Source organism: Solanum lycopersicum, chromosome 3 (assembly GCF_036512215.1).
Source record: "Solanum lycopersicum chromosome 3, SLM_r2.1".
NCBI lineage: Eukaryota > Viridiplantae > Streptophyta > Magnoliopsida > Solanales > Solanaceae > Solanum > Solanum lycopersicum.
The window spans coordinates 13,708,978-13,736,828 of NC_090802.1; positions in this window are offsets into that span (position 1 = coordinate 13,708,978).

Below are 27,851 nucleotides of genomic sequence, written 5' to 3' on the forward strand. Positions count from 1 at the left end.
TTATTTGGTAACATATTAACATATTAACATTTCCAATAATTATTTTGAAGTATACATGTTTCTAATAATTATGTTAGGGAATTTGACTAGTTTACTAATTTCACAAATTAAAAAACGACAAATTATGCAAAATGTCAGCTCTTAAACAGTACTTACCATCTTTTTGGTTCAGTTTACAAAATTTACATGTTTTTCTTCTTCAACATTCTTCTTCTTCCTCCTCCTAGTCTTATTTTTCTTTTTCTTTTTCTTCTTCTTTTTATTTCTCTCTGTTTGCGATGTGGTGGAGAGAGTATTCGTTCAATTTTCACCCTTTTCAAAAGATTTTATAATTAAAGAGTTGTCCTTAGTCCACAAATAGACAAATTGTTATTGTATGAGATTTTGTTAGTCTATGTGCTCTTGTATGTCCATTTAGTGTTAGTAGCATCATTTGGAGAGTGTTGAATTTTAAGAGAAATTGACATACAAGACCTCAAGAGTCATCATATAACCCACTTAGCTTTCGTAATCAAAATAATAAAAATTGATAAGATTTTAAAACACAATTTCAAGATAACAAAATTTTATAAAACGAATCAAAATCCTAATACAATTGTCTCAAAAACTATTTAATACAATTGAATCTCAGGACACATCCCATACAACATTGTTCCAAAAACAAATGAGACAATTATAAGGAAAATAATGGCTAAATCCTCAGATGAATGAGGACTCACAAATCTTCAACTCATCTTCTATTATAGATCCTAACTACAAGGATAATAGTCGGAAACACCAAAACATACATTGGATAAGAAATGATGGAAAGAGTATTCATTAATAAAAAAATGTAATAAATATAATAACTTGCATAAATGTAACGTAAAAGTTAGACAACATAAGTCATAGATCATAATAAAATCACATAATAGATCATTTCAACATATAGTATAATAAGTAGTTCTTGAAGTAACCTCAATTGATACATAGTCAGAACATGGATAACCATCACTAGTCTTACTCATAATAGATGGAAAAATAAAAAAAAAATCAAAGATCATCCCTTATAATAACATATTATAAATTATTTTCTAAGGACATGGGGAATCACCTCTTGCCTTCTTATAATCATGGGTAATCCCCTCTAGTATGTAACACTCCACAAACTAGTAGGCAATACTAGTGCTTGAAATTATGATTGGAGACTTGAAGTGTACCTCCCGTTTCATAAAATAAATGTTTTCATGTAAGAACGTCAAGGTTCAAACCCCAAAGACCAGCCATGGGTCTTTGAGAAATGTACAAAAAATATGCCTGGGCAATGTCCATGAGGAGTCACCAGGTCTAGTAGGTCGCCCCATACGTCATAGGTGATGGCAATGGATAGAGCCTACCGAACCAAGTCTTAAACCTCGACCTATGCTGCACCTACATGGGCCGTGGGTGCAACCACGACTCGTCAGTGAAGGGGTCGTGGGTGATGACTGGAAACCACTTCTAGGTTTTACTTGAGGGGTATTTTGGGGCTTAAAATTTTTATTTTATAAAAAGTGACGTCTGTTTGTATGAAATTATACTAACTACATATTTATTTAAGACCCCTTAAATTATTCATGTTCTGCATAATTCAAATATCCCAAATCAAAACCAACTTCATCCCCCCCTCCCAAAAAAAACTCTCTTTATAACTCAAACGAAGAAAAAGAACGACAAAATAGAGCTATGGTTTGAATAAGAAGAGTATTCATTGAATTTCTTTGGAGAATCATAACTAAAGTATGGTAGCCCTTAAGCTATGGATAGTGTAACGACCCGTTTAGTCGTTTTGAGCAACAGACTTCAATTCTGGAAAAACTGGCAGAAGAGACAGACCCCACGACGGACCGTCAAGGGCACGACGGACCGTCACAGGGTCTCGTTTCAAAACACTTAGAAAATCTGAAATTGGGTACTAAAAATCGACTCTCTGAACTTTGTGACGGAATGGCAGGACGGACCGTCACAGACCCTTGGTGGAAATTTGGGTCTCTGAACTCTGCGACGACCGGCAGGACGGACCGTCACAGGCACGACGGCCCGTCACAGGTTGCGCAAATCCCAGGCAGAGTCGGATTTCTGGTTAAGTTTTAAGGGAGGTTTTTGACTATTCTTGCCTTAATTATAAAGTTCGTGGGTTTATATTAATAACTCAAATTCTTGAGGGGTTAAAAGAGGTAACCCTAAGTTAATTAGTGGGGTATTATTGCCATCTTTTATTCTTAATTATATACTAATTAGGGTAAAAGAAAGAGGGTTTGAATAAAGAAAATAGAAAGAACAAGAGAGAGAGAGAGAATCGAACGAGAAGGGAGAAACAAAGCTTTGGGAAAATTCTTGCTTGATTCAACTCTTCGGTGGAGGTAGGTTATGGTTTTTCATGCTTTCGTAGTGAACTCTTAATAGAGAATGATATGTATTGGTAGTATTGTAAACCCTACTATATGCTTGATTGTATGTTTGCATGAATATGATTATGTGATTGTGATAAGATAAGCATGATGAAAATATTGAATCCCAAATCTTGAAAAGAAACTTTAATATACATTATTAATGATGATGCCTTGGTATAGAAGAAGGCTTGATGAATTAAAGTAATGGGATTGAGGATGCCTTGGTATAGAGAAGGCTTGATGATTTACAGAATGATGTAGGGGATCGGGTGTCACGAACCGACACTTAGAATTAGGGGATCGGGTGTCACGAACCGACACGTAGAATTAGGGGATCGGGTGTCATGAACCGACACGTAGAATTAGGGGATCGGGTGTCACGAACCGACACGTAGATGTAGGGGATCAGAGTATCACGTACCGACACAAGAGGAATAATGAATATGAGGGATCAGAGTGTCACGTACCGACACAAGAGAATTAAAGATAATGAATCTTGAAAGATGTTAATATACTCAATCTAGCGAACATAATTCCCAAATGAGTATGGTGTTGAGGCTTGAGCCCTCATGGATGAACTTGATGGTACTTATTTATGATTATAATACTTGTTGTGGCTACATGTTGAGTTTTATAGTTGATTTACGATAATATTGATATATACTGTTCCCTATTTTGAGTTGGCCGATGATATCTACTCAGTACCCGTGTTTTGTACTGACCCCTACTTTTATGTTTTCTTCTTGTTTATTTGTGGAGTGCAGCAAACGTGCCATCGTCTTCAACTCAACAGTAATTCAAGCCAGTCTTACTACATCGGAAATTCAGGGTGAGCTAATGCTTCTAGCTTGGACTGGATCTTCTTCTTCAAGTCTTGATGCCTTGAACTTCCGGCATGGACTAGCTTCTTATGTATTTTTAGCTTTTAGAATACTCTTAGTTTAGTCATTTGATCGTAGATGTTCTTGTGATGATGACTTCTAGGTTTTGGGAATAATAGATGTTGAATATTGATAGTTATTGAATTGATTTTATCAATGAGTTAAGTCTTCCGCATTATTTTCTGCTGTTATTACATTGAAATGTTAAGGTTTAGATTGGTTGGTTCGCTCACATAGGAGGGTAAGTGTGGGTGCTAGTCGCAACCCGGTTTGGGTCGTGACAAACTTGGTATCAGAGCATTAGGTTTGTTTGTCTCATCACACAAGAACAGGTCTAGTAGAGTCTTAAGGAACGGTAGGGGGACGCCTTTACTTTTCCTTGAGAGGCTATAAGACTTTAGGAAAAATTTCACTCTTTCATTCTTTCTTTCGTGCTACTACTTGAGTCCAATTGGTATCTAGGCGATACGAATTGGTATCTGACCATCTTCACTCTCTTTCGCAGATGGTTAGAACTAGAGCAACGACTACGCCAACACCAACATCGGCCAGACAAGAAACAACTGAGCCAGCCACTGGGGCTGTGGCTCGAGGAAGTACAGCGGCAAGGGGCCGTGGAAGAGGTCGTGGGAGGACGTCCTCTAGAGGGAGAGGACAAGCACCTAGCCCATCTGATACTAGGGAAGTGACTCCTCCACCGACCGAGGAAGTAATAAGAGAAGGGGAGGATGGGGAAACTGAACAAGTGCAAAATGAGGAAATGCCACCCCAACCTACCCCAGAGATGATCAATCAGGTTCTGGCTTATCTTAGCGGGTTATCTGATCAAGGTCAGGCACCTCCAGTGTTTTCTGCGCCAACACCTCTGGTTTCAGAAGTACAACATGCGGCTACTATGGCTCCCCGCATGGATGGTCCATTGGACATAGGCACATTTCCACGTCTGACTACTGGGCCTATAATGACAAATGATCAGCATGAAATTTTCAGTAAGTTCTTGAAATTGAAACCTCCGGTCTTCAAGGGTGCTGAATCGGAGGATGCCTATGATTTTCTTGTTGACTGTCACGAGTTACTACACAAGATGGGTATAGTAGAACGGTTTGGTGTGGAGTTTGTGACTTATCAGTTTCAAGGGAACACCAAAATGTGGTGGCGGTCACATATCGAGTGTCAACCAATAGAGGCACCACCTATGACTTGGGCCTCATTCTCTAGTTTGTTTATGGAGAAGTATATTCCCCGGACTTTGAGGGATAGGAAAAGGGATGAGTTCTTGAGCTTAGAGCAAGGTAGGATGTCGGTTAACGCTTATGAGGCAAAGTTTCGTGCACTACCCAGATATACCACTCAACTCTGTTTCAGTCCTCAAGAGCGGATTCGCCGGTTTGTGAAGGGGTTGAGGTCAGAATTGCGGATTTCAGCCTTACAGATAGCGGCAACGGCAAAATCCTTCCAAGAGGTGGTAGACTTTGTGATAGAAGTGGAAGGAGTGAAGCCAGACGACTTCACCACAACATCGACATCAAAAAGGCTTCGAAAGGGAGGTGAGTTTCATGGTTCTTACACTAGAGGACAGGGTTCGGGAAGTTACTCAGTCCGACCAATTCAGTCTTCACTACAGACTGTAGTTGGGGGACCACCTCAGACCGGTCAACACTTCTCCGAGGGGCATATGATCGACTCCAAAGAATGTTATGGATGTGGGGAGATTGGACATATTAGGAGAAATTGTCCCAGACCAAGTTACAGATCCCCAATAGCTAAAGGTAGAGGTGGTCATGGTGGAGGCCATTTTTCTGGAGGGCGTGGTGGTCGAGGTAATAGTGGTCACCAAAACGGCAGAGGTAATGGGCAAACTGGGGCCACTACATCACAACATGGTAGGGGCAACGGACAGACGAACGATAGGGCCCATTGTTACGCTTTCCTTGGGCGATCTGAAGCGGAGGCATCTGATGCTGTCATTACAGGTAATCTTCTGGTTTGTGATTGCATGGCTTCTGTATTGTTTGATCCTGGATCCACGTTTTCTTATGTATCTTCCTCATTTGCTAATGGTCTAAATTTACATTGTGAATTACTTGATATGCCTATTCGTGTCTCTACTCCGGTGGGTGAGTCTGTGGTAGTTGAAAAGGTATATAGGTCTTGTTTGGTAAACTTTGTGGGGAGCAACACTTATGTAGATTTGGTTATCTTAGAAATGGATGATTTTGACGTGATTCTGGGTATGACTTGGATTTCTCCGCAATTTGCAATCTTGGATTGTAATGCTAAAACGGTGACGTTAGCCAAGCCTGGGACAGACCCGTTAGTGTGGGAGGGTGACTACACTTCCAATCCGGTCCGCATCGTCTCCTTTCTTCGTGCTAAGAAAATGATTAGTAAAGGGGGTTTATCTTTCTTGGCACATCTCAAGGATGACACTACCCAAGTACCTTCGATTGAGTCGGTTTCAGTAGTTCGTGAGTTTCTGGATGTGTTCCCTGCAGATCTTCCTGGTATGCAACCGGATAGGGATATTGACTTCTGTATTGATCTTGAACCCGTTACTCACCCCATTTCTATACCCCCTTATAGAATGGCTCCCGCGGAGTTAAGAGAGTTAAAAGCACAACTTCAAGAGTTATTGAACAAAGGCTTCATTAGACCAAGTGCATCTCCTTGGGGTGCTCCGGTTTTGTTTGTAAAGAAGAAGGATGGGAGTTTTCTAATGTGTATAGACTACAGACAACTAAACAAGGTAACCATAAAGAACAAGTATCCTCTTCCCCGCATTGATGATTTGTTCGATCAGTTACAAGGTGCTTGTGTCTTCTCTAAGATTGACTTGAGATCCGGTTATCATCAATTGAAAATACGGGCAACGGATGTGCCAAAGACTGCTTTTCGAACGAGGTATGGGCATTACGAATTTGTAGTGATGTCCTTTGGTCTTACGAATGCCCCTGCTGTGTTCATGAGCTTGATGAACGGGATTTTTAAGCCATATTTGGACCTCTTCGTGATCGTATTTATTGATGATATATTGGTATACTCAAAGAGCAAGAAGGAACATGAAGAGCATTTGAGAATGGTATTGGAAATGTAGAGGGAGAAAAAGCTTTATGCCAAGTTCTCTAAGTGTGAGTTTTGGCTAGATGCAGTGTCCTTCTTGGGACACGTGGTTTCTAAAGATGGAGTGATGGTGGATCCTTCTAAGATTGAGACAGTGAGGAATTGGGTAAGACCTACTAATGTGTTAGAAATAAGGAGCTTTGTTGGGTTAGCTAGCTAGTACCGCCGATTCGTCAAGGGATTCTCTTCTATCGCTTCCCAATTGACGAACTTTACTAAGCAGAATGTCCAATTTGTATGGTCGGATGAATGTGAGGAAAGCTTTCAGAAGCTCAAGACTTTGTTGACTACCGCACCTATCCTTACCTTGCCAGTAGAGGGTAAGAACTTCATTGTTTATTGTGATGCATCCTATTCTGGTTTGGGTGCAGTACTAATGCAAGAGAAGAGTGTGATTGCTTATGCTTCAAGACAATTAAAAGTGCATGAACGTAACTATCCCACTCATGATTTGGAATTGGCCGCGGTAGTGTTTGCATTAAAACAATGGAGACACTATTTATATGGGGTTAAGTGTGAGATCTATACGGATCATCGTAGCCTTCAGTATGTCTTTACTTAGAAAGATTTGAACTTAAGACAGAGGAGATGGATGGAGTTACTAAAGGACTACGATATCACTATCTTGTATCATCTGGGGAAGGCGAATGTTGTAGTGGATGCTTTAAGTAGGAAGGCGGGAAGCATGGGAAGTCTAGCTCACTTGCAAGCTTCTAGATGCCCATTGGCTAGAGAGGTTCAGACTCTAGCTAATGACTTGATGAGATTAGAAGTAAATGAGAGGGGAGGATTGTTGGTTTCTGTGGAGGCAAGATCTTCCTTTCTTGACAAGATTAAGGGAAGACAGTCTGATGATGAGAAACTGCACAGAATTCAAGATAAAGTATTGTGAGGAGAGGCTAAGGAAGCACAAATCGATGAGGAAGGTGTTTTGAGAATCAAGGGAAGGGTATGTGTACCCCGCGTCGATGATTTGATCAATACTATTCTGACAGAGGCTCATAGTTCAAGGTATTCTATACATCCGGGCGCAACCAAGATGTATCGTGACCTAAAGCAACACTTTTGGTGGAGTAGAATGAAGCGTGACATTGTGGATTTTATTGCCAAATGTCCAAACTTTCAACAAGTAAAGTATGAACACCAAAGGCCCGGAGGAACACTTCAGAGAATGCCCATTCCGGAATGGAAGTGGGAAAGAATTGCAATGGATTTTGTGGTTGGTCTTCCGAAGACAATGGGTAAGTATGACTCCATTTGGGTGATTGTTGATAGGTTAACTAAATCTGCTAATTTCATTCCGGTCAAGGTGACTTACAATGCAGAAAAGTTAGCCAAACTTTACATCTCGGAAGTGGTGCGATTGCATGGGGTTCCACTATCCATCATATCAGATAGAGGTACGCAGCTTACTTCTAAGTTTTGGAAAACATTGCATGCAGAATTGGGTACTAGGTTGGACCTTAGTACTGCGTTCCATCCCCAGACCGATGGTCAGTCTGAGCGAACGATTCAAGTGTTGGAGGATATGCTTCGTGCGTGTGTGATAGAGTTTGGTGGTCATTGGGATAGCTTCTTACCCTTAGCGGAGTTTTCATGCAATAATAGCTATCACTCAAGCATTGATATGGCCCCATTTGAAGCATTGTATGGTAGGAGATGTAGGTCTCCCATTGGTTGGTTTGATGCGTTCGAGGTCAGACCTTGGGGTACTGAACTCTTGAGGGATTCGAGGGAAAAAGTGAGGTCTATTCAAGAAAAGCTTCTAGCGGCGCAAAGTAGACAAAAAGAATATGCAGATCGAAAGGTTAGAGACTTAGAGTTCATGGAAGGTGAACAAGTCTTGTTGAAAGTTTCACCAATGAAAGGGGTGATGCGGTTTGGAAAAAGGGGTAAACTAAGTCCAAGATACATTGGACTATTTGAAGTACTTAAGCGAGTAAGAGAGGTGGCTTATGAGTTAGCCTTGCCTCCAGGGCTGTCCGGAGTGCATCCGGTATTCCATGTGTCGATGTTGAAAAGATACCATGGGGATGGAATCTACATTATCCGTTGGGATTCAGTTTTGCTTGATGAGAACTTGTCTTATGAAGAGGAGCCTGTTGCTATTTTAGATAGAGAAGTTCGCAAGTTGAGGTCAAGAGAGATTGCATCCATCAAGGTGCAATGGAAGAATCGACCGGTTAAAGAAGCCACTTGGGAGAAGGAGGCGGATATGCGAGAAAAATACCCACATCTGTTTACAGATTCAGGTACTCCTTTTCGCCCTTGTTTTCCTTCTTTTGATCGTTCGGGGACGAACGATGGGTAAATTGGTATCTAATGTAACGACCCGTTTAGTCGTTTTGAGCAACAAACTTCAATTCTGGAAAAACTGGCAGAAGCGACGGACCCCACGACGGACCGTCAAGGGCACGACGGACCATCGCAGGGTCTCGTTTCAAAACACTTAGAAAATCTGAAATTGGGTACTAAAAATCGACTCTCTGAACTTTGTGACGGAATGGCAGGACGGACCGTCACAGGTGTGACGGACCGTCACAGACCCCTGGTGGAAATTTAGGTCTCTGAACTCTGCGACGACCGGCAGGACGGACCGTCGCATGCACGACGGCCCGTCACAGGTTGCGCAAATCCCAGGCAGAGTCGGATTTCTGGTTAAGTTTTAAGGGACATTTTTGACTATTCTTGCCTTAATTATAAAGTTCGTGGGTTTATATTAATGACTCAAATTCTTGAGGGGTTAAAAGAGGTAACCCTAAGTTAATTAGTGGGGTATTATTGCCATCTTTTATTCTTAATTATATACTAATTAGGGTAAAAAGGGTTTGAATAATGAAAATAGAAAGAAAAAGAGAGAGAGAGAGAATCGAACGAGAAGGGCGAAACAAAGCTTTGGGAAAATTCTTGCTTGATTCAACTCTTCGGTGGAGGTAGGTTATGGTTTTTCATGCTTTCGTAGTGAACTCTTAATAGAGAATGATATGTATTGGTAGTATTGTAAACCCTACTATATGCTTAATTGTATGTTTGCATGAATATGATTATGTGATTGTGATAAGATAAGCATGATGAAAATATTGAATCCCAAATCTTGAAAAGAAACTTTAATATACATTATTAATGATGATGCCTTGGTGTAGAAGAAGGCTTGATGAATTAAAGTAATGGGATTGAGGATGCCTTGGTATAGAGAAGGCTTGATGATTTACAGAATAATGTAGGGGATCGGGTGTCACGAACCGACACGTAGAATTAGGGGATCGGGTGTCATGAACCGACACGTAGAATTAGGGGATCGGGTGTCACGAACCGACACGTAGAATTAGGGGATCGGGTGTCACGGACCGACACGTAGAATTAGGGGATCGGGTGTCACGAACTGACACGTAGATATAGGGGATCAGAGTGTCACGTACCGACACAAGAGGAATAATGAATATGAGGGATCGGAGTGTCACGTACCGACACAAGAGAATTAAAGATAATGAATCTTGAAAGATGTTAATATACTCAATCTAACGAACATAATTCCCAATTGAGTATGGTGTTGAGGCTTGAGCCCTCATGGATGAACTTGATGGTACTTATTGATGATTATAATACTTGTTGTGGCTACATGTTGAGTTTTATAGTTGATTTACGATAATATTGATATATACTGTTCCCTATTTTGAGTTGGCCGATGATATCTACTCAGTACCCGTGTTTTGTACTGACCCCTACTTTTATGTTTTCTTCTTGTTTATTTGTGGAGTGCAGCAAACGTGCCATCGTCTTCAACTCAACAGTAATTCAAGCCAGTCTTACTACATCGAAAATTCAGGGTGAGCTAATGCTTCTAGCTTGGACTGGAACTTCTTCTTCAAGTCTTGATGCCTTGAACTTCCGACATGGACTGGCTTCTTATGTATTTTTAGCTTTTAGAATACTCTTAGTTTAGTCATTTGATCGTAGATGTTCTTGTGATGATGACTTCCAGGTTTTGGGAATAATAGATGTTGAATATTGATAGTTATTGAATTGATTTTATTAATGAGTTAAGTCTTCCGCATTATTTTCTGCTGTTATTACATTGAAATGTTAAGGTTTAGATTGGTTGGTTCGCTCATATAGGAGGGTAAGTGTGGGTGCCAGTCGCAACCCGGTTTGGGTCGTGACAGATAGTTTTCATTTATGGAGTCCCTCCGAACTCAATATTAAAGGTAGAATTTTCTCCAAAAAGCTAGGGTTTTTTTCCATGTCATGGATTCTTTACAAAAAAAAATTCAATGATTTAATTACTTTAAATTTTGATTGAATTGTTGATTATTGTCGTTTTTTATAATTAAATCTATCATGAATCAATAATATTCCCCATATTTCCAATTTATGACCTTATGATATGGGTGAATTGATGGAAAAAAATTATTATGAGATTATATTTATACTAAATTAGTTAATTGAATCATTTTATTATCCATGTATAAAATAAGAACTCTAGATTTTTTGATTGAATGCGATCTACGGTCCTTGAAAGGAAAAGTATGAGAATATGCTTGACTGTGAGATGAATGCTATAAGAACACTTTAAGAGTGAAGTATCTATGATTATAATGATGTTGTTGTGATGGTTGAAAGGATATTCCCATGAACACATAATGAAATAACGAGAAAGTTTTTCTGAAGTGATGGAGAATATAGGTTTAAAGGCAGTTCTCACTTAATTGAATCTAAAGTTATATGTTGACATGGACGGTGAAAATCTATTCTCACACATGATCTAATGTGCTATCCCAATGACACAATTTCTGACCTAAAAATTACTTTATGGGATAAATTCTTAGCACTGAGTGGAAATTTAATGCTTGATAGAGGCTCTTCTGTTAGGCAAGGTAAAGCAAGGTTGGGGTTTGTAGTACAATCTCCTTATCGCATAACTATGTTCACTGATAGGGTTTTTAGCTATTGGATCGAGCTAAAAGCTAACAACTGATGGTATTACCTTAGGTATGTAAAACAAATCATTTTGGTCTGGATAACACTAGATGAATGTTTAAGCTCACATGGTCTGTGTCAGTTAAGACTTATTTCCACTATCACAAGAATATGAAAAAAGAACATGAATTAGGAATTATGGTTAGTCAATAAGCTTTACTCAGCATGGGTAGTATTATGGGATCTTGTTCATGCATTGCACAAGTATGTTTTGATGGTACAAATTATGTTTCTCTTATCATGTGATGATTTATGTAATGAATATGCTTATGACTTATGTTTTTTCATTGTATTTAAAATGAATCCTTAAACTACTAAATGGTCTTCATTCAAATAAAACATCCCTTTTAGCATATTTTCATGATTTTATGCATGAAAATCATACTTGGTGAATTTTTGTACTAACCCATATTTTTCCTACACTTTCCTTAAGTGTAGGGTCGAGTTTTTAAGTTGGCCCCGCTTTGGCTAGAGCATAAATTTTTTCACTTGTCCTTGATCGTGGTGAGTCCTCATGATTCAAGGACGGGATGCCATCATTGTTGTTTCTTTCTTGTACTTTCACTTTCAGATTATGTTGTCTTGGGTTGTGACCCTAAATGACTCAAGTATTGTAATAGATGCCTAATTGAGAAAAGCGTAGACTTCTTTTTTCCTCTATAAAGATTTTTGGAGTTAATTGTAATCTTATTGTTCCAATACTTTATGTGATGATATACTAAGTGTCTTACATTGTGCCTTTTGGGGTTTTATGTGCCTCGGTACGTCTAAGGGGGTACCCTTGGATTGTGACAAACTTTCTATCAGAGTACAACACTTTAAAATGATACTAGGATGTTGTCTCATTAGCAACATCTAGTAGAGCCTTATTCATGAGTGTGAATCGCGCCACACTTATGAATGAGAGGCTATATGATGTTTAGGAATTTCACTTCATTCATACTCTTAAGTCGTGCCTTAGAGATTGACTATACAAAAGTGTAATACCTCGCAAATTTAACAACCTAAGCTAGAGCCTCATGTGATGTATTATGATTTAAAAAGGATAATATGATGTTTTAGGCCTAATAAAATTTAAGTAACTTAGTAAGAAAATGTTAGTGCATAAACTTCAAGAAATGACCATGACATTTGTAAACTAGTAAATTGGATTAGTATTGTCTTAGGTCTTGTAGTAAGGTTTTTAAGTATCTTATGAGGACTAAATCTTGTAAAAATATTTTTTATATGTATAAATACATGTTTAAGATCCAAACGTTCGGATATGACCCCCAAGAATTATCCTAAGGGTCATTGAGAAGGACCCAACCTTGAACCCAAAAAACTATCAAAAAGACAGCAAGACCTTTAGAGGTCATGGACGAGCCATTAATAGATCCACGCCCCATATATTGGTGTTGTGAATCATAAATGTTACATTCCTTTACTCCCCTGCAAATAAGAATCAATAAAAAAAAGCCGAGGGAGATGTAGTACCAGGGCGGGAACCATCCTTGGTCCGTGGATGGGTCGCCGTAGATTCTCCCAAATTTTATGTTTCTAGTTTTAGTTTAGGGGACTTAGTTTTAGTTATTTTTTTACTTGGGTGTTAATAGGAGTGTTTATTTAAGTAAATTCCTTTCTAAAACTAACTATAAGACCATAACCCTATCACTTTAAGTCATTCAACTGAACTCACAACTCAAAGACCAAGACTTAACTCAAACTTTTCTCTCTAAGAACTCCATTGTAGGATAAGACAAAGGTTCGACTAGTTCTTGAAGAACTTAATGTTTCCCCCATAAATTATCAATAAATTGATCAAGGTATTGAAACTCTTCACTCTTGGGATCTTTTCTCCAAGAGGTTGTCTCAAAAATTGAATTTCAAAGTTCCTTGAATTCTAGGTTTTCACTCAATTTCATGGGTCTCTTTCTAATTTCCATTGATATAAATTGATTATTTATGACTTTATTTGAATGTTCATTTATCAAAACAATTAATGTTTGTGTTTTTTTAACAAATCCCCACAAGACCCATGTATCTCCATTCTTTCTCAAATCTAAACCTAGTATGGTTTGATTGATGAATTAAGGATGAGAATCTAGTATGGTTCTATGTAATTCATTTTTGTATTATGATGTTAACCTATATGATGATTGAATATGATTAATTAAATTTTCAATCTTGAAGAAAGCTCTGAAGGCTATAATTGAAGGTTTTTAATTTGGTTATAGTTTGATGTTGACTTGTTGATCAACTTATGATGGAGGTGTTTACTTAATCGATGGTCTTATATGACTTGGTGATCCACTTATGGTGGAGTTTCTTACTTGATTTATAAATTATGGTGTTGATTCCAGTTCGTCTTCCTACAACCCTAATTATGATTGAGTATACTATGATATAAACATGTATGTTCTCCTATGATATGAACATGTAAGTTATGCTATGATACGAATATAGATATTATGTTTTAACATGCATATGGATGTTGTGATGTGATATTGTGTTAGTGTTGATATGATAAATAAAAGGAAATTCTCCTACACACTATATGAATATGATATGAAATACATTCTAACATGTTCTTGGTTCTTTATTGAGAGGTTGTCCTCATCTTTTAATCATTTGAGCTACACACTATATAAGTAGCTAAGTCCTTAAAAAATTCTTTAAAAGGATTAATGATACTTTAAAAGGAATTGTTCTTAGCATCGAATAGATATGATTATGAGATGGATTACTTCACACCCCTAGTTTTTTTCACATTACGACGTCTAATGAGATGGAAACCCACACGATAGAGGTTAAGACTTCTATATAAAATCTCATATACCATAACTATGTGCCCGCATAGGTATTAGCTATTGGATACACATTATATATAAATTGTCCATTTCACCCTAGTCAAGTAATACACCTCGTTTCGATGTAAGGGTAGAACACCAAATTCCATGTAACTCAAATGGTTAATGTCGGTTATTGCTAATATCCGTATGTTTTAAAAATACAAACTAAGATATGAGCATGACTTATGAATATGAATATGAACTCAAACTAAGGCTTCTTAAGGGAACTACTTAGTGTAGATAAGGGTATGAGACTTTACCAATGAATTGCACAAGTGGGTTCTTTGAATAGTTCTTTTGTGAGTCTCTTATGTCCGATGACTTATGTAAAATTTTAAGTTCGGTTTCACCTATTGTGATGTTAATTATGTATATTAGTACATATGGAGGAATGAGGCTTCATATGACATTTCACAAGTGAACTTGAATTGGGGGTAATAGGTGGTGTCTTTATAATTTAATGTTGATTTAACTCATGTCACGACCGGGAGCATCCCCAGAACTAACATGATGTACTAGACAACTCAAAGGTCATATACAAGCCCATAGACATAATTCATTGCATTTTCATTGAAATTTATTGCTTTAAAAATTTTCATAGCACAACATAATTCTAGAACATCAATATCTATGTAAAATCATAAGTACATAGTTATACACTAAGTCTCTTTTGCCATCCTAAACTTGACATAAAAAAGAATAGATTAGGACACGATCCTTAACAACATAAAACATATCCTATACTATTACATAAACATTAAACAACATTTTGACATGGAATCCTTGAATCTTAAGGATATCTTTTTGAACTTGGGAAACATCTATCCAAGCTCATCATTTTAAGAAAGATTCTCAAGCATCACCACCTACAGTTTGTGCAAAAGAAGAAGAAGAATGATATTAGTACAAGAATGTAAAAAATATGATAACCATGTAAAAATATGCATTTGAAGAGGACATTTAGTTAGAAATTATGCATCATTTCTTGTAGTTAAACTTCATGAAAAATTGACACAATAAGCACAATATAGTTCACATACATCATATAGACATAAAGCCACATATCACGTTTAAGTCACATTCCTCATCTTCATAGAATTACATTTCTTTTACCTTAACTCACTTACCCAAAGTAACCCTTAAGTAATACTTGGTGCAGTGCATGAATAGTGTCCCATTCTACCATCTACACTCAACACTGAAGTATCACCTTAAGGTAACCAAGGTGAACATTCATACAACCTTCATCAATTTAATCACATGCATACATTAAGACATAATATATCATGAACATAACCTTCACACACAATCAACATACTTCATAGACCTTATATAAGGACTTATTCTTTCATTACATCATGCTTATAACCCATTTAATCTTTATACCCACTTCAAGACCGCATGAAAGTTGATACTACTAATATCATCATAATTAAGTGATTGACAACATTGCACATATAGATAGTTCATTTCATCAACATAACAAGTATAACCAATAGCATGCATATTAACTAAGAACTTCATCATATAGTCAATAAGACCAATACCATGCATATCATTACAAGAACGTAAATACTACAATGGCATGCATAAGAGATGCATACATATACATACAAAACTCATTCCTGGAATTCCATTCAAGAGCTACTTGTGCAATGTATCATTAGAGTACTATTCCCTCACCTACACTAAGAAACCTCCCTTAGGTAGTCCCAGTTAGGGTTCATCATCTAACTTATATTGTTCATCTTACACTAGGGAAACTTCGCCTTAACCGATATTAGAATATGTGATCTAATTATGGAATCCGGTGTTATCCGCTCACACCGAAAGGAGGGCATCCTACTTGCCAAGGTAAGACATTAGCATTCATATAACATATTGGTTGATCCACTTGCTAAGGTTCCTATGGGGGAAGATTGTTAAGAAAATAGGGGGTTGTTACTAGAAATTCTATTTATGCTAAATATCATTGTAGTGTCAACCTCATGAGAACATTGGTGAACCTACTTTCCTTTTTAGAAGGGACACCACATTGGTGAACCTACCTTCCTTTCGGGAAGGAAACACCTCTCATTGTCAAGTTAACTCGGTTCTAACATAACATTCCCTTTTTTGAAAAGCCTTAAAGTCATGATTAACATTTTTTCATAAAATAGTCTTTAAGAGGTTAACCCCTCATATACATAAACATAGCTCATAGGTAACTAATGAGAATGTCATTTCATCAAACCTACCCATGTGAGAATATCCTTTCATATAATAACATACTTTATTCATACTTGCATACATGCATGTGTATGTTTACATAAATGAGCAAACCTTTCATATAAGAACATTTATACATTGCATTATCATATTTCATTAATCATATACATTACATCATTAAATAGTATTAAGATGCATAAGAGGGTCACATCCAATCCCTCATAATCATACATTTATCATCATCTCATATACATCATCTTCATAGATTAATCATACATTCATAACTAATGTTCATAATGAAACTACCTTAGGCACTATTCCCTTAAGGTCCACATGTGTAATGTAAAGGTAAATTCCATACTCTTTCGTAGAGTAGTACAACTCTCAATTCGTCCTACTTAAGATGCATCTTTATACTTTCATTCATTCATTTGAAATCATGAACGTATTACACCTATAGTCATGCATGAGGTGTGAGTGCATAAATATTGGTCACCATGATTACCTAAGAGAAACAACCTAATAGCTTATGAAACCACCCTTCATAGGATTAAAACACATATACCATATCCCACAAGTCATTAACAACTCACATATAGAGTATTAGGGACTATATCCCACACACTTACATTACATCATAGGAGACACACAGATATTCAACATTGGAATAGAAGACTCCTAATCGAGCATAAGATCACACAATCACACAGGGTTAAATAGGTAGGGGTTCATTATATAATGACATGTATCATAACCAAACACATAGATGAAACCTAACCCTAACAACATCATTCACATATAATTAACATTATCAACACATTTTAGTCATGATACTAGCATTGAGACTACACAAATCCATCATAATCATTATTATCATAACATTGATTAATTCTACATATATTTCCCTAAAGGACATTATTACAATATAAATTGTACTAGAATGTAAATACCGCCACCACAAGTGGACCATACCACACAATCATCAAATTCATTACTAAATAATAGGAATTCTATCAGCCACCAATACTTTCAAGACATGATCACCTTAGATAATTCCTCCACAATTTATGATTAATTGATATAAATAGCAATAGCAATAAGAAATTCAAATACAATATAATCACAATTCAATTAACATGAAATCAACATCACAAGATCACTTTATAGGCTAATTTGAGAAATAATAGGATCATGGGTTCTGTCATGGAATTTTACCTAAATTCATCTTAAAAGCATTTTTTAAACATCAATTTACCAATAAAATGACTTTGAAATCAGTTTAACAATGAACCCATGACTAGATTGAATGGTACAAATTTTTGGCATTTGAATCATATTGGAAACCCTTTGAAAGAGATCCTTAGATGAAATATTAACTAATGATAAGGGGTTACGATACCTTAATAAAAGAGAATCCCTGAATTTTAGAGAAGAAAACACTTGAAATCCATCTCCATAGCTTGTTCTTGAGCTTGGTCTCTAAGGGAGGTTTTGGGAGTTTCATATTTGGGAGGGAAGGGTTTGATTTGAAGAATGAATTATAAATTGGGTTTTGATATTCTTAACTAACTTGAAATAACCTAATAAACATAAAATAACTGCCCACCAACTTATTAATACGTGGGAACATTTCAATTTTTCCGTAGCTTGGTCTTGTTTTTGGATAGTTTTGCAGGTCCAATCGATGGATGTAAGTGATGGGGCATCATGGAGTGATGGGGCATCCTATACTCTGTGATTTGTTACTGAGACTCAATTTTTGGTGGATGACATTCCATGCCTAAGTGTGGATTAACACCCCCTATCGATGGAGTGTCAATTAAACTAAGGGGCGTCATTGGCTAGGCATCGTTTCACACTACCCAAGGAGTGTTTTTGCCAACCTTTTGAGTCCTTATCAAGGACTCTTAGGGTGGTCCTTGGAGATTCGTACCCAGGAATTTTTACCCTAAACATGACCATATACATTTGAAGATACTCCCCTATCATTTTTGACTATAAACAACAGTCAAACACAAGTGAAACATACGAAGGCACACAAGCACACACAAGACTAGTTTCCAAATATCTTGGTCTTTCTTTGATGGTTGAAATCAAACACCATAAAACAAACAATTTCAAGTTGTGACGCATTGTATAAGCAATTTATAAACTCTTTAAGGCATATGTGAGGCTCTAGATACCTTAGTTCATTTTGAGGGTCCCAACAACTCAAATATGGTAAGATATGAACTATGCCTATGTATGATGTTACTTATGATCCTGAAAGACATATTTATCTTATGGTTTGGATTGATTATGCCTTAAATGAATGTGAATTATGGCATTTAACTTTAAATAACACGGTAACAACTAAAGGTCACTTTTGTGCATATTTTAATGATTTTAATTGGATGGTTTACATACTTATAGAAGTTGAATGTACTTACCCATATTTGTCTTATTTTTCTGCCAAGTGTCGGTTCGGGATAGTAGATTATCATTGAGAATACGAAAGGTTGGGGTTGCATCCTCCAAGACTTTTATATGTCCTCAAGTTTCGAGGACAACATAATGCCACTAATGTTTATTTTATTTTGTAATAGACTACTTATGTACTTCATATTATGATACATCTCATTTCAAAGGGTTATTTTCCTTATTTGAGACTTATATGTTGAACTTATATGGCTGATGAGATGACATATATACATTCAATTTCTTTATATGAAAGAATTTGACATTGATTGTTCAAAATGTTTTGAAATTCCATATTTTCAATGTCTTCTGCAAGGATGATATGCTCAGGGCTCGTATAAGATCCCTTCGGGGTCGAGTACGACATGTTACAACTAGGTGGTGTTCTCGGGTCTTAACAAACTTTATATTAGAGTATAAGGTTTTGGTATAATACTAGGATTGATACCTCATTAACCATATCTGTTACAATCTTGATCATGAGTGTGAAACTTGCAACACATAAGAATGAGAGACTATCTGATATTTAGGAACTTTCCCATTTCATATTATTATTGAAGTCGTGCCTAAAGGTCTTGACTCTATAAAGTCCTTATCTTCTAATGCTTTTCTTGTCGATATAAGAAATTAGTACTAGAAGGGAAGACAAAAGGAGAGATGCAGAAGAGATTGCTATTGAAAGAGTTCCTCCCCAAGTCAATCAAGTCCCTCAAAATGTCACTCAAGGTGAAAAAGTTCCTCTCAATCCTCCGGTTATGACGGATGGATAGATAAGGCTGACTTTCCTAACCTTGACTCAGTCATATATACTCAAGCTCTAGTTGTAACTACACAAGCTCAAGCTTTGATGACACAAGAAACTCAGGAGGTTGAGCCTTGTGTGAATTTAATTGTAAGTACCATGGCCTCGAGATTGAAGTACTTCAAAATGATGAACCCTCCAATTTTCTTTGGTTCTAAGATAAATGAGGATACTCAAGATTTTGAAGATGAAGTCTATGAGATTGTGCATGCTATGGGTGTAACCTTTAATGAGAAGGCCGAAAGAGTCGTGTATCAACTCAAGGACATGGTTCAATCATCATACACTCAATGAAGAGACAATAGGGATATAATAAATTGTCCCATAAGTTTGGAGTTTTTTAGGAAAACATTCTTGATAGTTTCTTCCCTAGGGAAAAAAGATGTTAAAGTTTTGGATAATTCATCAACCTTCGTCAAGGAGGCACGAGTGTTCAAGAATGCTCGTTGATGTGACTAGTTTTCCATGTATGATCCATGTTCGGTGTCTTATCCTAGAGATGAAATGAGAAATTTTGTGATAGGTGTGTCCAATTTTATTGAGGAAGAATGTTACCAGGCAATGCTTCCTGATAATATGGACATATCACGTCTTATAGTGCATGCTCCAAAAATTGAGGAGACTAGGTTTAGAAAGAACATTAGAGATTCCTAGAGACCAAGGTCAAATGATTGAGGTTATTCCAAGGGTAAACTTGAGATTAAAGATAAGCCAAAGTTTAATAAGAGGTTTGCTAACCAAGTTCCTTCAAATGCTCTAAGGGTCAACAAATGTAGGGTTTGTAACCATAATCCACAAGGATAAAAAGGTGGTGGTTTATAAGTTGAAAGACTTAATTGTGAAAAGTGTGGTAAGAAACGTCAAAGAAAGTGCATAGTTTGCACAAATAATTGATTTAGTTGTGGGAAGATTGTTCATATGAAGAGAGATTGTGCCATGTTAAGATATTAAGGGAGGAGAACAAGCAAGTAGTTCTAATGATGATGTTACTAAGAAGAATTGCTTTTATGCTTTCCGATACTGAGGTGATAAAGAGTGCTCTATGGATGTTGTTACCGGTATGTTGAATGTATTTTAAATTGATGTTTATGCATTGTTAGACCCCAGTGTCACTTTGTATTTTATAACTCAGTTAGTGGATAAGAAATTTGATGTACTCCCCGATGTCTTAGATGAACCTATTTCGGTGTCTGCTTTGATTGGTGATTGGGTTGTAGCAAAGAGAGTCTATAGAAGTGGTTATATATCATTATTTCATAGAGTAATTTTGATTGATTAGGTAGAACTAGACATGCTTGATTTTGATATATTTTAGCCATGGGTTAGTTGCATGCATTTTAAGCTTCCATTGATTGTAGAACTCGAATAGTTAGATTTTAATTCCCAAATGAATCCATTGTATAGTGGAAAAGGGGTACACCATGCCTAGAGGTCAATGTCATCATACCTAAAAGCAACAAAGATGATTGGAAAGGGGTGCATGTATCACATTGTTAGGGTCAAAGATGTTGAATCTGAGTTCCCTTCATTAAAGTCGGTCCCTTTAGTGAGGGAGTTTCTTGAAGCCTTTCCTAATGACTTTCCCAGGATTCCTCCCAGGAGAGAGAAATATAATTTGGCAGTCATTTTTATTGCATACTAAACCTATATGTATCCCTCCTTACCAGATGGCTTTAGCCGAGTTGAAGGAATTGAAAGCTCAAATCAACGATTTGCTAGACAAGGGTTTCATCCAACAAAGCATATCTCTTTGAGGTAACCCTGTATTTTTTGTAAGTAGGATAAGTCCTTAACTCAGTATTGATTATCTCCAATTGAGATAGGTCACTATAAATAATAAGTATCATCTTTCGAAAATGGATGCCTTGTTTGATTGATCGCAGGGGTCTAGTTGCTTTTCACAGATCGACCTTCGTTAGGCCTACCATCAACTTAGGATGAGAGAGGTTGACATCCCTAAAAAGGCTTTACAAACTAGGTATGGGAACTATAAGTTCTTTATGATGTCCTTTGGGCAAACTAAAACCCCTGCAACATTTATGTACCTTATGGATATGGTCTTTCGCAAATATCTAGGCATGTTCGTCATTGTGTATATCAATGATATCTTGGTATTTTCTTGAAGTGGGGATGATCACATGAACCATTTCAGGATGGTATTGCAAACCCTCAAAGATCAAAAATTTTTCGCAAAGTTTAGTGAGTGGATGGAAGTTTGTGAGAAAGGCTTCCAAGAATTGAAAAAAATAGCTTACCTCCACTCCTGTGTTTACCTTACTAGAGGGATATGAAGGGTTTTTAGTTTATTATGACGCTTTCCAAGTTGGTTTGGGTTGTATTTGCATGTGTCGTGGTAAGGTGATATTTTATGCCTCAAGGCAACTCGATATCCTGAAAAAGAATTATCTGACACATAATCTTGAACTAGCGCTTGTAGTATTTGCCTTGTACTATACAAACATTAACTTTCTGGTGTCCATGTAGATTTGTCCACCGATCACAGAAATTTCCAATATGTATTTACTCAAAAGACTTTAATCTCCAGAAAAATAGGTTGTTAGATCTTTTAAAAGACTAACAAATGAGTGTACTTTACCACCCCAACAAAGCCAATGTAGTTAAGGATGCCTTAAGTTGTATGTCCATGGGCAGTGTCACTAATGAAGAAGACAAGGAGAATCACTTAGTATGTGGTGTGCATACGTTGGCCTTGTTAGAAGTTCAACTAGTAGATTCTCCAAATAGTGGTTTCATGATCAAACATAGATATGTTTCCTCCTTAATACTTGATGTAAAGTCTAAGCAACACCTTGATCCGATCTTAGTGGAGTTTAAAGAATCTATGCTTAAGAAATCCGTTGAGACGTTCTCTTTATGGGGAAATAAGGTACTTAGATATCAATGTAGGTTGTGTGTTCTGGATGTATATGAATTCAAAAGAAAATTTTTGGAAGAGGCTCATGGTTCGCGATATTCTATTCATCCAAAAGACACAATTATGTTCCTGAATCTATGGGAGGTCTATTGGTAGAATGGCTTGAAAAGAGAAATAGCGGATTTTGATTACATGTTTCTGTATTCTCAACAAGTCAAGTCTGAACATCAATAATTGGGAGGTTTGTGTCCAGATCTAGGTATTCCCACATGGAAGTGGGAGGATGTCAATATGGATACTTTTGTGGTTTTCCTCGCACTCGAAGGAAACATGATTCTATTTGGGTCATCACTGATAGAATGACTAAATCAACGTGTTTTTTTCTCATCAAGGCTTTATATTCAGCGGAGGAATATGACATGTTATATATTAAAGATAAAGTGAGGATGCATGGGGTTCCCTTGTCTATCAAATTAAAAAGGGTACTCAATTCACTTTTCATTTTTGAAAGGCTTTCCAAAATGGACTTGGTGCCAAGGTGAAACTTAACACCGCATCTCATCCCCAAATGGATGGTCAAGCAAAACATACTATCAAAACACTAGAAGATATGTTGAGGGCATTTTCGTTGACGTTAATGGTAAATGGTATGACCATATACCGTTTATAGAGTTGTCCTATAATAAGAGTTACCACTCAATTATTCCAATGTCTTCGTTTGAAACACTTTATGGAAGAAGATGTAGGTATCCGATTTGGGTGATTTGTAGGTGAATTTGCTCTTATTAGTCTCAAAATCGTTTATGAGGCAATTGAAAAAGTTTGACTGATTAGAGATAGTCTACAGATGACCCAAAGTCGGCAAAAGCCTTATGGTGATAATGGAAAGAGAGATCTTAAATTTTAGGTATGTTATTGGGTCTACTTGAAAATCTCACCATGAAAGGGGTTATGAGGTTTTAGTAAAAAGGGGAAACTTAGTCTCCAATATGTGGTCTAGTATGAGATATTGAAATGTGTTGGTAATGTTGCTTCTGAGTTGAACTTGCCTACTGAGTTTGATCTAGTTCACCCGGTGTTCCACGTCTTAATACTTATGAAATGTATACGTGATCTAGTATCTATTCTTCTCTTATAAGGGTTAAGGGTTGATGAGAATACAACTTATGAGGATGTTCTGGTTGAGATCTTAGACTAGTAAGTGAGGAGGTTGAGAAATAAAGAGGTAGCTTCCGTTAAGGTTCTATAGAGGAACTATATCGTTGAGATTTCTGCATGGGAGAGAGAGACTTATATGATGTCTTCCTATCATCATCTTTTACCTCCTACTTCTATTCAAACTTGAGGTAAGTAGTTTCTCTTGAGTATGTAGTGAATTGTGAGTTTTTTTATATTGTGTGAGTTTTGGCCATGATTTTCTTTCTATGGTGTGAGTCCATGTGAAGAAGCATTTATTGCATAACTTGAGTTTTCTCATGAATTTTATGTCCCTCTAGTTGAAATTATTAATTCATATGATAATTGCATATTTGACTTATGAGGTGAATTATGAACATACTAAAGTGTGTTTTGAAGTGACATTTTCAGTCCATATTGTGACCTTCAAATTTTCATTGTTTGGAGAAGGTAGTTCCTCCTACGAACATGATATATGATATATTTCATTCATATTGAGTTGGTAGATGTTGTTCCTACTTCCTTATATTGCTTCAATATTCCTTGACTAGGAGTTGAAGTTTCTCCTTTAAATAAGTGCGTATGATGAATTGTGCATTAGAAGTTTCTGCAAGTACCCATGCTGGTTTTTGGTCTAGAGCTTTTATCTTTGTTTGGTGTCTTGGTCGGCATCCAGGGACGAATGTTCCTAAGAGGGAGATAATGTAGTACCCCAGAAATCTAACGACCTAAGCTAGAGCCTCATATGATGTCGAATTGAACAAAAACGATGAAAATGATGTTTTTATACCTAATCTAATGTAACTAACTTAGTAAGAAAGTCTTTGTTCATAAATGTTAAGAAACGACCATGACATCCGAAAACTAATAAATTGGACTAGTGTGGTCTTAGGTCTTGTTATAAGGTTTGGAAGTATCATATGAGGAGTAAATCATGTAAAAATTGTTGGTATAGGTAGAACTACATGTTGAGGGCCCAAACGTCTGGGTACGACGCCCCAAAGACAACCTTAGGGGTCCATGTGGAGGACTCAACCTTGGACCCAAAAAATTGTCAAAAAGACAGCACGACCTACAAAGGTCATTGACGAGCCGTCAATGGATCCACGCCCCATAGATTCGGGTCATCGATTATAATTGCAACAGACCTTTACTCTCCTGAAAAGAGGAGTGTCTGACAAAAATGGTGGAGGTGCAGTATGGGGGAGTTAACCCATCCACGGTCCGTAGATGGGTAGCCGTTGATGCTTCCAAATTTTAATTCTTTGTTTTAGTTTAGTGGTCTTAATTTTTCTTAGTTATTTAATTAGGGGTTAAGAGGGGTGGTTATTTAAATAATTCACTTTCCAAAACTAACTATCAGACCCTAATCCTAAAACTTTATGTAATTCCACTAAACTCACAACTCAAAGACAAAAATATAACTTTCCTCTACGAATATAACCTCTCAAAGAACTCCATTGAACAAGAAGAAGACCAAGGTTAAACTAGGGCTGAAAGAACTCGTTTTTTCTCCATCAATTCTCAAGGAAATCAAGGTATGTAAGATCTTCACTCTAGGGATCTTTTCCCCAAGAGGTTCTCTAAAATGTTGAATTTCAAAGTTCCCCAAATTCTAGGTTTTCACTCAATTTCGTGAGTCTCTTGCTAAACTTGTGTCCATTGATATAAATTTATTACTTATGATTAGATATGAAATTTTATGGATGAATTCAAGTAATTCTTGTTGTTTTTGAATAAATTCCCACAAGAACCATGAATCTCCCTTCTTTCTCAAATATAAAGACTAGTATGCTTTAATAGATAAATGAATGATGAGAATGTAATATGTTTCTATGTAATTCATTATTGTTTTATGATGTTACCCCATATAAATGTTGAATATCATGATGTTCCAGTTGAATCTTGAAGGAAGCCTTGAAGGGTATGAATGGAGGTTTTCAATTCGGTTATAGATTAAAGTTGACTTGTCGATCCACTTATGCTGGAGGTATTTACATTATATATAGTCTTATATTGAAATGTTTATCAACTTATGATTGATTTTCTTACTTGATTTATGAATTATGATGTTGAGTCTTGTTCTTCTTCTATACAATCCTAATAATAATAATGTTTAGTATGAAATGAACATGTATTTCATACTATGATATGAACATGAATGTTATGCTATGATACAAATATGGATGTATGTTATTATATGAATAATAATGCAATGATATGATTATGTTATTATTTATACGTTGAATAAAAGGAAATTCTCCTAAACATTATATGAATATGATACGAAAGAACATTCTGACATGTTCTTGGTTCTTTGATTGAGAGGTTATCCTCATATTTGAAGCTTTTGAGCTATACACTATAGCAGTGGTTAAATACTTAAAGCATTCTTTATTAACTAATGCATCACTAAAGGCTTAATGATACTTTACTGGGATTTGTGCTTAGAACTGAATGAATATGATTATGGGATTGGTTCCTTCATGCTAGTAGTTTGGTTAAAATTAGGGTGTTTAATGAGATGGAAACCCACACGATAGAAGCATGATATTCTAGATGAAATCGCCATATCGCATAACTATGTGCTCTAATAGCTATTATTTAGTAGATCCATATTATATCTAGGTAAGTACATTTCACCCTAAGCAAGTAAAATACCTCTTTTCGATGTGAGGGTAGAACACCAAATTTTATGTATCTCACAAGCTCTATGTCAGTTATTGTTAATCGTCATATGTTTTACAAATATAAACTAAGATATTAATATGACTTATAAAATATGAATATGAACTCTAACTAGTTCTTCTTGAGGGAAACTACATATTTTAGGTAAGCGTATGAGACTTTACGTATGCATTGCACAAGTGTGTTTTGTGAGTAGCTCTTGTGTTAGTCTCTTATGCTTGATGACTTATGTATGATTTTAAGGGGTTTTTCACCTATTAAGATTAAAATTATGTATGTAACTTTAGTTATATCTTCTAGATGGGTTTTCTTAGTATATAATGGGGTATGGGACATCATGTGTACATTGCACAAGTGGACTTGAAAAGGTGGTCATGAGTGGTGTATTTATGGTAAGATGTTGATTGAACTCAAATATGTTAAGATATTAACTATGCCTATGTATAATGTTACTTATGATCAACAAATTCCTCTTCATCATATTGTATATATTAAGTCTTCCTTACTTGAATGTGCATCATGTTTCTACCTTGAAATAGCATTGTTTCAACTAAAAGTAACCTTTTGTGCATATTTCAATGGTTTTAATTTCATGGTTTTCATACTTAGTACAAGTTCAATTTACTAAACTATATTTCTATTATATTTCTACCAAGTGTAGGTTCAAACTAATAGGGTATCATTGAGAAGAAGGTGTAAGACCCCAAAATGAGATAGGGTTCCTAGAGCCTAACATGTTTGTCTATAGGTTATAAGGTACTAAAATTAATAATATGTTTTATAGGCAGTTTGTAAAATTTGAAGGGATTTGGAAGTCGAACGTCAAAGGACGACAAAAACGTTGGATGACTAGTCACCTATGTGCCTCATGTGTCCATGTGTGTTTATATATTGTGTGTCATGATTATTAAGTCTTATAATGAGTTATAAATTTTTTTAAATATATCATCTGAAGTTTCGAGAAGTTTGTAGGTCAAACGACCAAGAAGGTCCATGGCGTTTGAAAGATAACCTTTAGACGCACAATGTATGTCTTGATGGGGCCTAGCCTGTTTGAATGACTTGTATGTGTTTGTTTCAGGTGAAACTTATTTGGAATTTCAATAACTTAATAAGGGTTGTATTAACATTGAAAACGTCCTGGTACAACTTTTAAAGGGCCATGCAAAAGGCCCCACAAAAAGGACCCAAGGCTGGTCGAGGCTCGGCCTTTAGTGTCAACCGACGGACCAAACGAAGGCTACTTGGTCAACCAACGACCCTTAGGTGATGTATCATTGATAAGTAATTATCTTGGGCATGTCTCAAGCCAAAATTTGGGTAAGTAACAAGATGAAAGCAAATGCACGGCCCGTCGGCTGAGAAACGGCCAGTAGATGGCTCCGTCGATGTTGGCTTGTAAGTTACTCTTTGCGTCTGTTTTAA